Raw genomic sequence first — 14,430 nt, 5'->3', positions numbered from 1 at the left:
AGGAGAGAAATGGATGGGGGGAGGGAGGGTCGGCAGGGTCTGCAAGTCAAAGAACCTTCACTGGGTTCGCGATTTGCCACAATCCTTTCTTTTCCTCAAGCGTTTCTCTCTGGTCCTCAAATGCTCCCCGGCCTTTCATTTCATGTTGTGTCCTCTCCTTCTCGTCCTGTTGCCTACATCCTCTCCCTGACCCTGAACCCACGTATTAAGCTGCACTGGGAAATTTTATGCAGCAGCGTCAGGAGGAATTACAAATTTGAGGGGAATCAAGTAGAGGGTGGCGGTGGGAGAGAGTGTTTGAATCTTACTCCTATACTGAGATTTTCAACTCCCTGATTCCTGACTTAATCTGGACACACTGAACTGAATCTCCATCGCCTCGGTCAGTAGAAGCAGATATCGACTGCTGTTTGGTTTGAGCATTTTAAAAAACTCATGTCGAACAACTTAAGTTTCATATAATATCATATAATAAATAATAAAGGACCTGAAAACCTTTTCATTTTCTCACTAAAGTGATCATCATCTCTGTGGGCTCTGATCTGAATCTGTGATGACAGTTATGAGGTTGTTTGCTTCCGTTTTAAACTCTAGTAAAAAAACACTTCTGGGCTGTAGACAGAAGATCAGTTATAAACTGGCTGTGTGGAGTTTGAGGGCATTTAAAAGGTAAGGAAGATCCCGAGAAAGACGCTACTGAGTTGCATTATGGGAATCTGCTTCACTCTTATGAAGGACTAAAAGTCTGCCACTGCACTGATTTTCACTTTTTAAATCTGTCTCATTTAAGTCCCCCAACTTTATGGAATTGCATTGCTAAATTGCTGGAGTGACCCTTTAATGTTACAGAGGAAACCTATCAGGGAAGATTTTCAAGGGCTTTAAACCCTTGTTCCAATCTGAACCCTAAAGCCAGCTCTAAAGCCTAAAGTAGCAACTTGATGAAGCAGATGACCCACAAAATGACCTCTTTTTCTCACAAAAAACACCCACTTTCAAAGGAACTAAATTACACTATTTGCCACGAGGACAACAAGTACAAGAACAGACACTTACACATACTAACACACACACACACACACACACACACACACACAAACACACACCAGTTCAGACTGGGACATGAAGACAGTGTTTTTGCGCTCCTGCTGGTTTTCACTGGCGGCGACAAGCACCTGTGCATTGTGTGCAACAAAGGTTCCTAGCAACAGTCGTCGAGGAGAGACATCGTCAGGATGCACACCTGTTTGATCTGCCGGGACCCTCTGTGATAAGTGGCCCCAGTAACCATGGCAACCAGGATATGGGATGGATCCATGTGGTGCTATTGAATGGCCTTGGATTATAAGCACACATACGTAGGGACACACAAGGACACACACACAAACTTAGGAAACACACGTCATGCTGCACACTCCAATGGATGTATACACACAGACACACACACACACACACACACGCTACAAACAAACAAGTACACATGCACTGGGAGAATCGCACACTGAGAACTGAAAAATCACACAAGCCCACTGAAGTCGTACACATAACGAGGCTGTGCTGTAGATCAGCTCCGAGCATGCCCGGTTTCACACCTGCATTCAGGTTCGTAACGGGCCTCACACATGGTGAAACGTGCAAAAACAGCCTAACGTTAAAAAAGAAAGAAAAAAACGCAACACATAAACGTAGGCCGACTCCAAACATTCCAAGCAGAGAACCAACACAATGCGGTGTGTAGAGGAAAACGAGGCGGCAGATGGCCGACATGCTGACAGTTACTCACAGTGTGCAGGTGGACGAGGAAGCGCTTTGCCTCTTGCTAAAGAACTCTGCAGCGACCTTGGAGTGAAAAATGTGAGTCGTTAACTGCAGCAGTCATTCACACAAAAATAGACATACAAATCTGCATGCAGAAATACATAATTGTCTGCACTGTTAGATTTTGTAAAGACTGAAAGGCCTGATAGAAATGTGAGTATTTAAACGCAGTCAAACGGGAACAATGCTGCGAGCTGCTCTGTGAGCTTTTCCTCCACATTGCTGTCTGATACGCGGGATTGTGAATAGTTACCAATTAAGACGTGTGAAACTGTAAGTGCTGCTCTGCTCTGTAGTTCTGTATTTGTACTCGTGTGCAGTGTGCCATATCTGATGCATTGAAATGTAAATGAAGCAACAATCTGTGTTGTTTGTGAGATATAATACTTCTGCACAGCCCTCTGCACAGTTTAACCTGTGATACTAATGTACAAACATTATATTAAGGAAGCATATGAACCAATTAATAGACCTACTAAAGCTGTATTGTATTTACAATGCAAGGTAATTAGCACATGATTGTTCCATAGTCTGTTCCTGGCTGAGGAAGTTAATCAGCACATCTTTAATTATAGCCCCCCTCGTACCTGCAACCTGCTGAACAACTACTTTAAATGAAATGCAATTTTAAGGCAGATGAATGTGTGTGATATTGCAGATATGCTTATAATTTTTTATCCAGTTTAATAATAAAGCCGAGATTAAAAAACACTAAATAAATAATTTAATTTACACAACACATCAACAAAAAGATTCTTAGATTCTTAGATTAGGAGTCGGTCCTGTACATTCTCCCATGCATGCGCTGTACATGCAGTACATACAGGCAGCAGTTTGTACCATAGCAACACAGTAACACACAGATGCACTCGGTGTGTATAATGCAGATCTTGTCTCTGACCTTCCAGTTTTCATGCATGATCCTTTACTTGCATTAATCTGTATTTTCCTTTATGCTGACAGTCCTTTGTCAGTGCTATTGAAATAAATCCTTTCTTATCATTGTGCAGAGGGGCGAGCCTGACAGCTCAGATGTTGTAGTCTGTCAGAGAACAGACAGACAGACGGCCTCGTCCTTTATTCTACGAGCCAATCATGACTCACAACCTGCATGTCATGAGGACCGAGCAGCTCGAGCTACATGGCGGCACCTCTTCTGCTCCGTTTAAAAACAACTCGCCTTTCATAAGACATATTTTCTCTAAAGAACAATGACAGCGACTCCGACCATAAGCCGATCAGTCAGTCAACGCAGATGAAACACAAATAACTGCAATTCTGGGGATCAAATGTCAGACCAGATGAGGAGATTCATCCACGCAGCACAGTCTGACCTATCGGGGGAAACTGTCCCTCGGTCACTGTTTGATCATACACACACTCGAAATATACGATGAGCGACCAGTTTACTGCTCGTTAGTCTATTCTGATGCACACAGTCTGGCAGTCTGTTTTTTTGCACAGTGTGTCTTGTGTTCACTGCAGATTTCTCTCCAAGCAGTCATAATTAGGATGTTCTACCACCTGTCAGTCCACGATTTGTTTAATTTATTCACCTCTCAGAAGAGGTCAGTGAACATGTTTGAGTCAGCCAAGAAAAGATGTCCACTGAAAGAAAACACCTGAAAAACATTTACATTCTGGAACAAACTTATCTAAAAACATATCTTTCCAAAGTCATTGTCGATGACATAAAAATTCAGCATGTGTTTCAACCTGACCTATAGCCACTTTATTAAAGCTCCTGCATTTATTTCTTGTAACACTGGTCTGGTAGTCTAGTTGCTTTCTGTCGGACTGTGCTCGGATCTGTATTTCTGCTTTTCTACTTAACAAAATCAACAGACGTTAAGGCAGTTAGCTTTAGCAATGGTGGCCACCATTGATAGACAGAAAAAACACATTGGCTTCAGCAAATTAAAGTCCAACTGAAATCACAAATCATCCGTTCTGCAGTCAAATATGACGTCAAAGTGATTATGGCATTTATTGTTAATAGTTTTAATTAAAAGAGAAACAAAAATCTTTGGGAAAATATTACAATATTGGCCACTTTAGTGGAGGCACTTAAACCTGGATGATTGAATGGAGGGACAAAGGAGTCAAACAGTGTTCTGCTAGCAGTGGTAATAAAGAGTAAGGCGCACGCCAGCGTCCAAATTGACAGAATTCCATTTGTAGGCACATTTTAAGGTGTTTAATGCACTTCAGCTGATGAGCTAACTCGCCATCTAGCCTGCAAACTTAAGCTACTTACTTCTCCGTAGTGTTTATTTAGTTGCTCACTCAGCTAGCTAATGTGCGGGGGAGACGTGTGTTCGTGTCTGCAGAACAACAAGCGAAGGAGAATAAGAAGAGAGAAAGAAGGAGATGTTAGCAGGAGAGCTGATGTGGGCTGAGGCTCTTTGGTAACTGTGACCATAATCTCTCCCTATTTACTCTGGTGCCAGAACATTTATCATCTGCCATTTTAAATGACTGCCTTCTGAGTGTAAAATCTATTCGCTACAAAGTTCCCTCAAATCCCCAAAAAGTAAAAAGAATCCATGACGTAACTTTCTGCTAACATGAGAAGATTTTCCTTATGCGACTAAACCTGCGAACCATGATGGGAAAATGAAAGATCTCGATCCATTGGGACTCATTCTACGATAGAACGGTGATGTTTCTGCTTTATTCGGACAAAAAATAAATGATTTGATCAGCTGTAAAGACAGAAACCAGATAAACCAGTCCTAATTAATAATTACTTTCTGTCAGTAGAGCCAAATATAAAGACGTTTGTGTTCAAACCCCACAGCAACGAGGGCAACTCTCCAGGAAACAACATCCCATTTTGTTCATATTTGCAGTTTGACATTTGACTTCCTTGTTCAAACTGATCTCTGACACCCCCGACTCCAAAATGTAAAAAAAGAAATGCATAAAACCTGACCTTGCTTATACTGCGCCAGTTATCACTGTACGACAGCTCCACAAACCCTGACAAGCCTGTTGCTCCAGGACTCCCGCTCTGCCCCCCCCACCCCCCCACCCCTAATATTTGTTCTTTTCTCTCCCATCCTCGAGTGACCCCCTCCCCCCCACCTCCTTCACCTCTCCATGCCTGCCCCCTCTCCCCTTCTCTGCGAATGAAAAGGCCACATCAAACAATGGATTTAGCCGGCTTCCTAAGTAGATGAGGGGAAGGGAGATGACAGAGGAAGATGGAGAAAAAGAGCTGGGATACTTGTGGGGTGGGGCGGGGGTTGGGGTGTGAGTGGGGAGGGGGGTTGCAGTGTGGAGGAGAAGAAGGTGGAAGAGTGGAGGAGGGGAGCAGGAGGAACTGGTGAAGAGAGACTGGCTGGCAGAGGATGGAAAGAAGAGGATTGTGTATATTGAAATTTGACATAAATGTTCAGCTCTTTTACACAAAACTACACAGATAGAACGTCAGCGAGTGACACACAGGTGGATGATGTATCTAAGCTCCCCGTTTCTCTGATTCTCATTCACTTGTCTTTATGTATAAATTAGTGTTTTCTCCAAATTTTTATTTAAAATATTCAGATGCTTTATTTCATTCAGTATTTTCATTTGCGTTAAATGTAATTCACACATTTAACACTAACCAATCTTCTCTAAGCTTATCTGGGATCAGTTCTATTGATCCCATGAAAGGGCCACATTTAAAAAAATATATTTTTTGAAATGATGCGTTTGTCTTTATCTCACTATTTTGTGTTGCACACCTTGAATTAATCTTTCATTTTTGTCTTTTTGAATGGAGACATAACATTTGGGGAAATGCCTAACTTAGGAGGCATATTTCCCTATATAGACTTAACAGATATATATATATAAAAAAAAAAAGAACAAGAAAATATCCATAAAAGTCATCAACTAAACAGGCAACACAAGTGATAATGACAAATGAAAAAGATAAATGTTGTGTTCTGTACTATATTTGTCCCTTTTTATTCTATTTATTCTTAAAATTTTCTTTCCCATATCTTATTTTTGTGGCTGAAACGGTCCAATTTCCCCACAGAGAATCATTATGAAATCAAATCATCTGCACGGTGTGTGTCGCTCTCATCACAGGTAGTCAAGCCATGGCAGTATCGAGGAAACTCAGATGGTTTTTTTTCCGGGGAAGAGCTGCAGAAGAGCTACACAAGGCCGCAGCAGAGGAACACGGACACCTTGTTTTCACGGCTTCACAAAGACGCTTTTTCAAGTCGGACTGAAAGAGATCTGAAGCTATAACAATGAGGCGGAGAAGCTCAACTGTGGTGGAACTGATGCAATGTCAGCCGCTTTGGCTGAGGGGAAATGAAGAAGCAACAGGAGAGGTGAGGAGGCAGACAGGAAGTGCAGGAGGGAGGACAGGCAGTGTGTGTGTGTGTGTGTGTGTGTGTGGGGGGGGGGGGGTCAAAGAAGAACAGAGAGCGCAGGAGGAGGAGTGGAGGAGCAGAAGGTGCAGGGTGGAGAGCGGGGGAGCGATGGCAGAGAGTCTCCCACCAGCGCTGTCACAACCACACGCTTGGCTGCTGTTGCCGCTGATTGTGATTGCTGTTCAAACAAGGCCGACAGCTGCCACAAACATCTCCTGCTTAATATGACACACATGCACGCTCACCTATGGACACACACACACACACACACACACACACACACACACACACACACGGACATGAGCACAGATATTGCTCGGATGTCACTCTTTGCTGTCCCGCTTTATGGCACCCTGTTATCTTTCCTCCTCGTTCTTGCTCTCTGATAAGACTGCGGCCGCCGTGATTGCCCTGTGCTCTCTGGAAAAGTGTGACAGCTCAATCACTCATCAAATCAAGATGTTCCCTCATCACGATGGAATACCTGAGCCCTCTATCGCACACCTTCTCCTCTTGTCACCCTCTGCTTCCTTTTATTTCCAGCTCTCAGGATGTTTGCCCTTCAGCTGAACACTAACGCAACTACTACTAAAGCAGCTTCAAATGTCACATTCAAAACTGGACACTCCCTTTTTCTGAGAGAGCTGCAACAGGAGGACGGGGACTTGATCTGCAACTCTTTCGATCAATCAAGTGATCGTTTGAGTCATTTCTAGGCGAACGTCGTGCTGAACACGTCATGTCTCCAGCCACATGAATGTGAGAATGTGCTGCTTTTCTCTCTTTCATATCGCTGTTTTACTTGAATTGTGAAGAAAAAGAGGCAGCACATGAACCAGTTATGAAAATAATCCACCTTTTATTCAAGTAAGGTCCACTTCGGCCCATTCCAGTCTGTACGCTGCGCAACACAGAACCAGTACTAAGCAGCAGTTTATCTAAACCACTGTACTGTACCGAGGGAGCCTGCTTTATTTTTCTTTTCTTTTTTTTTTTATTTTTTATTTGAAATCAAACACTGTTGTCTGCAACAGAGGCAAAAAAGCCTGCAGTTTCTAGACAATCTGCTAAAGCTGATAATGACTCAGGGCAAAAAGGGATTAGTTATGCATTCACAGCGCGTTCACTCAATAGTATATCATTCTCCACAGATAGCAACCATCGCAACATCATCATCACCAAAGCACTGAGGGCTCTCTGTCTCTACCTCTCTTTCCTGCTGTTCTCCCTCTATGTCAGTCTCTGTCATCCACACACACACACACACACACTCCTCCACAGCAGTTGTACATTATGGAGTGGTAACCAGGCAGCATCTAATTGCAATAATTGGAAGAATGTACTGAGCGGCCTGTTTGAACACCTGTTAGCACTGAATTTCTCTCATGGCTACAGATTGTATGTGCTGTGTCACACCATTTGGTGCGCACATGTGTGTTCGTGTGTGTGTGTGTGTGTGTGTGTGTGTGTGTGTGTGTGTGTGTGCGTGCGTGTGTGCATGTATGTGTCCGTGCGCAAGATTCAGATTGCGTTACCCTCCCATCCTCACCACCCGGGCTCATGGAAGAGGGGGTGGAAAGGGGGGGGGTATGTAAATAGGAAATCCTGGCAGAGCTCCAGTTTCCATTTTGACACCTCAGACCCTGCCAGAAGGCGACTGCCTGTCAATGACACATCCCAAGGCGATTCACCCAGAATAATTTGGGACTTTGACAAAAATGAATAACATGCATGATACATCTTGGCCTTCACACTTCTCATGCTGTCAGCACTGGTCTCCTGTCCTTCTTTTCAGAGCCACTTTCAACTCATCTTACCAGCTCTAACATACTGAAGTCACACATCCAGGGCTCACTTTGTTTGAGGGCATCAAACAAAAGCTTTTCAGAGGATGTGCCTGCTGTAAAATATCAACAGAGAGAGGAGAAGGCAGGCCTGTGTTTGTGCCCCCCCCCCTGTCCTATAGTGTGTTAGTGTGCTTCCTTCATGTCCTTGCTGGTGGCAGTTGGGAAGGATGGGTGAGGGGGGGGGGGCATCTGGCCAGATGTGAGGAGCTGTCCGCTGCCCTGGTCCTGAAACCTCTCCTCTTCCTGACTTTAACACACAGCTGCCTCTCTTTTCTCTTTCCACTACTTGTTTTTTATTTTATTTTTTATTTTTTTACACAAATCCGATTCATTTCACGGACGAGCCTCCAAACACACGTCTTTGCAGTCTCCTCAGAAAATTTTGTTTTCACTGCACTTCATTTTCTACACTTTGAACACCATTTAAAAAAAAAGGACAAATGAATCTTCTCTGTCCATCTCACGCGTCCAACCCACAGGAGACAAGCTATTGATTCTAAACAGAGGGTTTCAACATTGAGCTGTTGTCATATGACCCCATGGAGCCCAAACAGGCTGTGAGACTGTGTGTGTGTGTGTGTGTGTGTGTGTGTGTGTGTGGGACCACTCTGCTCTGTCTGCAGAGGAGCCACGATAAAGAACTTTTTTCTCTCTTTTTTGTAATTGAGCTGCCGCTATTGTTAATCAGTTAATCAGATGCATCCAACACTGCACTGGGATCAGTTCTGTCGGCTGCTCTCAAGTGCAGCTGGTGTCACTGTAAAGATCGGCGGGTCCACATACCTGTTGATATCTCGCAGGTCAGTGGGCACCGTGCGCGCTGCCTCCTCCTCTTCCTCCTCCACCACCGCCACCTCCTCCTCCTCCTCCTCATCACATGAACTAAAGGAAACACAGGATCAGGCAGTGTCGTCTATTCATCTTATGCGTAAATTCTCTTTTCCCTAAAACCCAGCTGATTCTACAGGCTGAACATTTCCCCGCTCGCCGTTTATCATCTCTATTCTAACAGCTAAGCACAGCGCGCTCCTTTCCTTTCCAACCCCTCTCCTCCTCCTCCTCCTCCTCCTCCTCTTCCTCCTCACCTCCACTCCTTCAGTGTCTGTGTCTCTGCTAAGATGCGGGATGCTGTGGGCTCACCTGGCTGCTGTCAGTCCCGCTCCGCCGGCGCCGTGTGGTCCCGGAGAGACGGAGGAGCGCGGCGCGCCTGAAGAGGAGAAGCAGGCTCCGGTGCGCTGCTGCCTGCTCCTTTAAAAGCCTCCTCTGGTCCAATAGGAGGTCTGTCAGCCTGAAGGGACCTGACGTCACCCCCGACCCCCCACTCCATCTGAACTATAGGAGAAATTATATCAGCATTATTACCTCCACATGGAAGATTTCAGGGGAAGCGCTCAGCCGCTCAGTGAATTTCTTCATTTTTATCTCCTGCGATTATTTATTATTCTGGAGATTTATAAAGAAGTGCTGTGTTGGTTTTTGAACATGTTGCTGGAAGCAAGGCAAGCTGCTGTGTGTCGACTGTACAGCTTTGGCAGAACGTGCCCAAGTCATGAGCCCTTCACGTCCTCAAACACATCATCCTGATCTCACCAGTGTTAGTCCCAAATGAAGACACACGTACAGGCTCAGAGGAGCAGGTGAGTTAACTCACACATGTGAGATGTGAACTGTGCAGCAGGCTGCAGCTCAACATCTGAACATGTCCTTCACATTTTGTGCCCAGGAGATATATTTCCTACTGCAGATGTAACGAAGCACATTTACTGAAGCACTGGAATTAAAGGACCATTTGGAGGCACCTGTACTTCAGTATGTCGGTTTTATGCTTCCTCTTTAGACTTCTACTCCACTGCACTTCAGGGCATTTCAGAGGGAAATAATGCATTTATGTCACAGCTAGTTGCTTTCCAGGTTGAGATGTTCCATGGAAAATATGCAATTATCTTACAAAATAAGATGCGTTGTTGTGGTTAGATGAAACCATGTCACATTTTACCTAAGCAGTGAAAATACTGCATCAGTGATAATAATGCAATATGATACTTGTATGATAAAAAACACTCCTTTTGCATAATACCTGTAATTTTCATACTTAAAGTACATCGTGATGCTTTTTTTTTTTTATTGCTGGTGAGAAATTTGAATACTTCTCATAACGTGTACACTTTAATAGCGTCCTTGCCGACCAAATTTTTCGATGCTGTCCGTCCTGCTTCAGTCCTACCATATTCAGTGAAACATAGCCTGAAGTAAGACGTTACAGAAAAACCTCAAGTTTTTGAAGATGAGACTGTTGAAAAACATGACAGTTGCAGATGAAACAAAAAAAAATGAGTGCTTCATATCAGAGGTGTCTCTTCTAGGATTAAGAAAAATGCCCACTTTCAGTTTAACAGCCTACCTTTTTAAAAAGGCTTCCCAAGACCAACGTTAGCGAAATGAATGTAACACAACCCACAGTGGAGCCCGTAAACCTGCATCTGCACATCTCAACATCAAATCAAGACTGGATTTGCATGTTTTTATATGACACCAGTGACATGCCAGCATTTGAACATGGAGTACCTGAGTGAATTATCTACCAGGGACACATCTGAGTGTTCGTCCTGATCACCCACAGCCGGCCGCTCGCCTAAAAACGTACTTTCAACACCGTCAACAACACGGTAAGCAAGGACACAAATCATTCTTCCAGCTTTACCAGGTATCATTAACACCCAAGGCTGCATCATAGTGTGAGTGTCACAGCCTTGAGGGCCAGTTATGAATTTATGAATGCAGCCATCAAACTGTGTGTGTGATAACCATGAATGTCTAAATTAATATCTGTCATACCTTTTATAGTCATTAATTATAGTGACTGGACATGTTTAATGAGATCTGTAATTTCTTGTACGATGGAAAGCCCTTTTTTTTTGTAACCCTTATTGTAATTTAGGGAAAATCCAGAGCAGTGAACCCTCTACTAAATGTATTACTGTGTATATTTTACATTGCGGTATAATGTATAATCTATTTAGAGCGATACATAGAAAAGAAAAACCTTCAGTGCCTCAGAAATCCATGTGCATTGTGCCAAAATTGCTTTCATCCAACCGCTAAGGTTTCCATAAGCCTGAGCGTACACTGGGATGTTTTGAAAAAGGAATGCATGTGAATACAAGAGGCTCATACAGTGCAGTATGCAGTATGTATAATACTTTGACCACCCCACACCCCCCACACCCCCCTACCCCACTCCTGACTGTCCCCACGTTGCTCTCCAGCTGTCAACAACAGCACTACAGCAGTATCTAGAGCCAATAAAGAAATTGAAAAATGATGTTACATCTCACATGAACTCTACTCGCTCAGCAGATGACAGCCACACATAATCTGTCACCGCGTGTCTCCCCGGCGGAGTGATGGCAGAGACGCTAGAAAAGAGGTGTATTTTCAGACACAAATGAGCAATTTGTAAGGCCATTGTGTGCTGTGTGCATCATTGTACTTTCTAATTTCCCAGACTCAGAAACCATTGTGGGAAATGCAATTGTGTTGTCGAGTGCTTGTGTTTTTCTGTTGTTTTCTCTGGGTTTTGTGTTTTTTTTTTTGTGCAGCTTTTGAAATGGGTCTTCACACACACATACGCTCACACACGCACAAACTCACATTTGTGCAGGGTTTGTTTTTTTTTGGGAACTTGAATGTAAACTGTGTTTGTCTATGTTCCCTTTCACATACATCTAGGCCAAGTCCCAGTCCTTTCATGTGAGGCTGTAGTAGTCTGACAAAACCATTGTGGGCAGTGAATAGTGGGGCTGACGGAGCCGACTGCACCGCTCTGAACACAGCATACTGTACTCTGAGTGCTAACCAGTGCCTCTGGCCCGTCTGTCTAGAGATAAGATGGCTCTTTTGACATATCATGCAACATAAACATGAATATGATGCCTGAGGCTGGAAAATGAAACACGTTTTGAAATTTAAAAAGCAAAAGGTGGAGGTTGGGGTGATGAAATGCACACATTTCAGCCTCATTAATTATTATTACTACATTGGTGGATACTGATAAAGGAGGTTTGCACTGTGCATCACTTGCAAGTGATACATGCATACATGCATAGATCTAAGTGTGCAGAAACCTCCTTTATCAGTTTGCAGTATTTGATAACAAAGATCTAGGTGGGTGCACTGTCGTCATCAAAATTAGAAATATTGTCTGTACGGTCAATATGAAACTGGAGCCAGGAGCTGGTTAGCTTAGCTCAGCTTTTGCATAAAGACCGGAAACAAAGGGCTCTGTCTGGCTCCGTCCAAAGGTCACAAAATCTACCTACCAGGACATCTAATGCTCATTAATTAATCTCACTTGTTTGCTTACTATTTCCCAGCCGGGTGTAGTGAGGTTGCCAGCCAACCAGTGGAGACTGCGGGAAGTCACTGCTCCTACCCCAGAAACAGTCCGGCACATAATTAAGTTTTGATATTATGGATTACACAAATGTATGTATGCAGATTTTAAGACAGGCTAGTTGTTTCCTAGTCTTCATGCTAAGCTAAGCTAACTGGGACCTGTTAGTAACATCATATTTAGGGAACAGATATGAGGGTTATAAGTGTATTTCCCAAATATGTCAAAGCATTCTATTAATAAAGCAAAAAAAAAAAATGCACCACATAACTCAAATGTTTTAAATGTGTTTTTGTTACAAAATAATTCCAATCAAAATTAAAACCTATAAAAACAAATGACACAAGATGGATTATGAACACCTTTATATAGATGTAACTGAAACTAATCAAAGTATAACTCTAACTCAGCCTGTTTTAAGCAAGTGGAAGCACAAATGCCAACTGTACGAATAAACACTTGTAGGTTTAAATGTAATATGCTGTCCTCCTAAATCGACCCACACCACAACACATGATTACTGCATGCAGCAAATATCTACAGCACGCTCAGCTGAGGCAGCTAAAACCGATGTGACATTTGTTAGATGAAATAATAGATTAATGGTATCCCATGGGGAAATTTGGATAATGTTTTCGTTTAGTATGACTGTCTTTTCAGATGTTTTGCACGACCTGCTGTTCTGTTCAATTTTGGAAAATAATGCAGTGCTCACGGTACATGAAATATAATCAAAACTGTCATTCAGTGATTTCCTGGGTAGATACAGACAGGAATGGTCAGCAACAGCTGCAGTTCCTCTGCTGCCTTTGGCCCAGTCAGTGCCGCCTTTACTTCCTGCATTGTTAACATTTTTACATGATTTTACTCACATAAAACAAAGAAAGCTGGTATATGTATACTTAAATAGATAAGGTTTCATCTTGATTAAAGATTTTGGCCCTGCAGCTGTGTGAGGAAGCAACCCATGGTTTCATCATGTCACAATGTGGAACTGATCCGAAAGAAGCTATAAACACTCCTGTTTATTGAAAAAAGCTCATAAGCCCACTGGGACAACTCAGAGAGCAGCAAATGGCACTGAATGTTAAAGTGCAACACATAAACAGAAACATATAAATTGCAGAAACTGGGCATGTTGAAGGTAGAGCTAAACTCTTTATATCCACTGTTTACGCACTGCTATATATTCATCGAGATGAATATTAGAGAGATTGCTCTTACAGTACAGTTTGACTGAAGTACGTCCAAAAATCACTGGACAGAGAGACCTTCCAAAACTCTTATTCTGCCTCCACAGTTTATACAGAGGGTCCTGTACGCATGGCAGCCACTCCTCATATCACACACACACATTCATACACACACACACACACACTCCCAGACACACAAACACACATGCACAACCACACACATAAAAAATCAATACATTCTAAAAATGAAACCTGAAAACCTTTTTTTTTTTTTTTTTACCTTTATAGGTACAATCTTCAGTTAAGACTACAACATTACAAAGTGACTTTGTAAACAATCCCTGCAAAAGTCTCTTTTTGGGGATCGCTATTCATTGGAGAAGGCAGAACACGATGAGACAGAAACCTGCCATAAGTACTATGAGTTAATTTTCACTATGTAATAATTTTATTCACCCTACGCCAAATTGAAATTTGACACCTGAATGGATCCCCATAACTCACTGCTGCTAAACCTGCCAAACATTTTGGTCTTGCAGTGCACTTAAGCATTTTCCAGTGATACAGGTAATGGATTTACCATCAAAGCCCATAGTCGATTTTGAAAAAAAAAAAAAAGCAGGTCCACAACTTCAAAAAGAGGCAAGAAAAATAGCTTCTCACTTCCCACTGGCGACCCTCAGTTATGTCTACTGTCGCTGTCAGTTTTCACTTCTAGCTAGTTAACTAAGCTACCATTAGTTCCATAAACTAGCTGAACACTCTGTTAAGCTAACTCGATCTAAAACAATAATTTTGTGAAA

The sequence above is a fragment of the Pempheris klunzingeri genome, chromosome 5, assembly GCF_042242105.1.
Source record: "Pempheris klunzingeri isolate RE-2024b chromosome 5, fPemKlu1.hap1, whole genome shotgun sequence".
Lineage (NCBI taxonomy): Eukaryota > Metazoa > Chordata > Actinopteri > Acropomatiformes > Pempheridae > Pempheris > Pempheris klunzingeri.
Note: the sequence above shows the minus strand (reverse complement) of the source record.